Source organism: Sinocyclocheilus grahami, unplaced genomic scaffold (assembly GCF_001515645.1).
Source record: "Sinocyclocheilus grahami isolate Dianchi unplaced genomic scaffold, SAMN03320097.WGS_v1.1 scaffold762.1, whole genome shotgun sequence".
In the NCBI taxonomy this organism is placed as follows: Eukaryota; Metazoa; Chordata; class Actinopteri; order Cypriniformes; family Cyprinidae; genus Sinocyclocheilus; species Sinocyclocheilus grahami.
Window position 1 is genome coordinate 84,098 of NW_015505941.1, and position 4,019 is coordinate 88,116.

Here is a 4,019-nt window from a genome sequence, read left to right on the forward strand (position 1 = left end):
AGTATGCACAATAAAATTATGTTCACAAATTACATTTCCATAGATTTTTCCTTATTTTCGTCAGATATCATACGTCTCATATTCTATCTCAAGCTCTGACACTTGTCTCCTTGCCATCCAAGTAAATTAAAAAAAACTTTATTAGGGGAAAATTGCTGGTTATGATGAAAATTATACCACAACTGAGGAACAGGGGCAATTTGTGTTATAAACGGCTAATAATCATTTTAACACAAAAATGTTGAAATGTTTAGATTTTAAAATGTAATCATTCATATTTTTATGAATTTTCATATTTTAAGATTGAAGATCTGAGATAAGGGTAAAACTTTCAAATCTGTATATACTGTAAAAGCATTTGAAGAGTAGCAAAAATAAAATAATGAAGATATGGAAAATAGTTTTAAAGTAAAAATAACAAAATCTTAAAGGGGTCATATGATGTTGCTAAAAAGAACATTGTTTGGTGTATTTGGTAAACGAGGCATTTGTTGCATCCAGTGGGGACATAATTACGGATTATAATGACTTATACTGTCTTTTTAAACGTTGCGTTGCATCGCGCCGCGTAAACATAAAACCATGTCTGCATTTGTGATCGGAGAAATGACAAACAACAAGCGCTACTCTACATTCCTCAAAACTCGCGTTTGAATCATCAGTGGCAAATCCTTTAAATATAAAAAACATACTTACAGTCTTTGAGTCAGAACAGCCGGCATTGTAGTCTACTCTCCCAGGATCAGGAAACAGTCCTCCATAAAATGCGCTGCACACATCTGAATATTTGGGTTGAACTGTTCTGTAAATACAACTTAACCACTGATTTCTAGTCGTGTCCTCTTTTGGAAGGCCAAATAAAGTATTTTCTCTTTCACAACGAAACGCACAGCATCACACACGGCAGGCTAGAGTCAGCGGAGACCGGCGGCTAGAGTGAGTAACGGCTGGCGGGCTTGAAAACGGTGCGGCCGGCGGATTCGATGAAGGAGTGGCCAGCAGACTTGCGGCAACCACATGTGACGACCCCGGGCTGGACTCCGCTTCGTCCACGGTAAAATCGATCCGGTGATCCACAGCGCAAAGTTGTTGTATTTCCTCAGCGACCAACACGGATCAGCTCCAGGCATGACGAAGCAGATGTCGTCCTCTTTTGGAAGGCCAAACAAAGTAGTTTCGCTTTCACAACGAAGCACACAGCGCCTTCACGACATGACGGCGGTGGCAACAACAAAACTACAGCGAGAATAAAAGTTACGCATTCTTTCTTCGTGTGAACATTTGGGCGGCGTTATGCAAATCTTCCCACATCGTGACGTAGACATGTGGGGGTGTGTTAGAACGAGCCGTTTTAGGTAGGCGTGGTTGACTCTTAACTTTTATAAAGAATGTCTCTTTGGATTTGAGACTTTAATCTTTGTAACTTTACAGATCTTCTTTATGCACCAAGAGCTTGTAACACTGCAAAGAGAAAGGAAAAATTTAAATCGCATCATATGACCCCTTTAAAAGTAAAAAAAATCTGAAGAAAAAAAAAACCCTAGTACTATATCTGCAGCCTGAAAATTTTGCAGTAAGTAGAGAGTGAGAGAACTTAAAAAACTCAACAAAACAAGGAAAACTGTTACAGTATCTGAGTTACAGTAATGTGATACATGTGAATATCTCCTCTTTTATTTATTTATTTATTTTTCCCTCTAACTGTTTCTCTTTCTAGGAAGAGATGGGATTTTGGTGTCCAGAGATACCGGTCTCTTTGTAATATGCTATCCCGTGGACGAACCTGTTCTGCTGTGACCTCCAAAACCTCTGTGGTCTCTCCAGCAGTGCCAGACTCAAACATCCCAAACAGCACTGAGGATCCATACAGCACTCAGTGGTGCGTGTGTGTTCAGTGAATGTCTAATGGTCTGCGTCACTTCCAATCCTCCAGAGAACACGGATGCAAAGCCACTTATGTGCTGCGTGTGTGTGTTTGGCAAATATTAACGTTAATGACCCTACAGGATGCTCGCAGGTGCAAGAGAGTGTGTGTGTGTGTGTGTGTGTGGGTGTGGGTGTGGGTGTGTGTATGCATTCAACATTTTTGTTTACAGTAACATTACACTAACACAGACCTTGTGTGTTTGTGTGTGTCTACTGAAGGCTCTCAGCATTGCTCAGTAATCTGGCTCCCATAGAAAACTCAGACAGGAGGGTAGCACGTTTGTTAGAGAAGCTGAGTCGATTTACAGAAGGCCACACACTGCAGCTTCATCCACACAACTTCCTGAGGATCTTAAACTCCCTCCAGCCATGGGAGCTCTGCTGTCCTGATCTGTGTGTGGCTATAGAGGTACAAGACAACCGACTTTTAAATGTGATTATGCTAAAATCTGCTGTCACTCATTAATGTTTGAGAAACAGTTCAGTCAAGACAATGGCTACAACATATCTGGGCCATCTGCATCCTGCAGTGGGCCAAAAAAATATTTGTAGATGAAAGACACTCATTTGCATCAATGTCATTGCATTTCATAACAAAGTATCAAAATAAGTGGATTTGTTTTTAAAGAAATTAATTTTATTTACAGTAAAGACATTAAAAATGTAACAATAATTGCTGTTCTTTTGAACTTTCTATTCATCAAAGAATCCTGAAAGAATGTATCACGGTTTCCACAAAAAAATATTAATATTAAGTTTTCAACACTGTTCTGCATAATACCACACTTAATATTTTTACTCACACTATATGGGTACACTACAGTTTTGAAAGAAATTTATATTTTTATTCTGCAAGCATGCGTTAAATTCACCAAAAGTGACAGTACAACATTTATATTTCTAATAAATGCTGTTATTTTGAATTCTTTTGAATATATATCTGGATTTCCACAAAAACTATTAAGCAGCACAATTGCTTTCAACATTGACAATAATAAGAAATGTTACTTGAGCACCAAATCACCATGTTAGAATGATTTCTGATTTCTAATGGCTGCTAAAATAAATTAATAATATTTCACAATATTACAGTATTTACTGAATTCTTTGAATAACATAAAAAAAATCATACTGACCTCAAATGTAGGTATAAATATAACTCAAGAACACGCATATAATGATTTAAGTTATAAATGTAATGTCATTGTTCTTTATATATCAATGCAGGCTGGTATACATTTCTAAGAAACTCCTTTGTGCAAATTCTTGGCACACTTGGCAGCTGCGTTTAATGTAAAATGACTAGTATGAATAGCAGAAGGAGCTAATTAACTGTCAGTTGCTGTTATCTACTCTTTCTGGTCTGTAGTCTCTTACTCTGACAGATGAACTGCAATTTCATTGGCAAGACTTCCTTTCGGACCAGCATGGCACTTCATTTGGCCTTTTATCAGTGTGATAATGATCTTGTCAAGGATAAATACATCAAATAATTTTATGAGGTGTTATCATCAGCTTGCTTCAAAAGTATTAAGCCGTTTTAGCACACAAACAAACCCCTCTTAGTTACTTCACCACTGATTTTGCCACCTACCAGTGGCATGCTGTTTTAAATGGCTTACTTGATTATTATGACCATTATCTTCTGAAAGTTTTTTTTTTTTTTTTTTTTTTTTTTAAAGGGATACTTCACCCAAAAATCCTGTCATTATTTATTCACCCTCATGTAATTTCAAACCCACATGCTGTTATTATTTCTATGGTATATTTATGTATTTTATATTTATGTAACCACTCTTTTAAAGTTTAGCAAACACATCGAGGACATTTGAGTTATATTTAATCTACGTCATAATTTGTTCTTAATTATTTAAATTTTCAGGTGTCTCAGCTTTCCTATCTATTCATCTCATTTAATTGTAACTGCCAAAATGTTGCTGACCCCCTCAAATCAAGTCCAGACAGGACGCCGGTAACAACCAGCCATTTGGGCCGTATAATGATGGATTATCCAGTGTGTAATAAGCTATTGTCAGGAACTGGGAGGTTAGCGTGCTAGCAGCTGGTAATTATGAGAAGTGGTCTTTTATCTT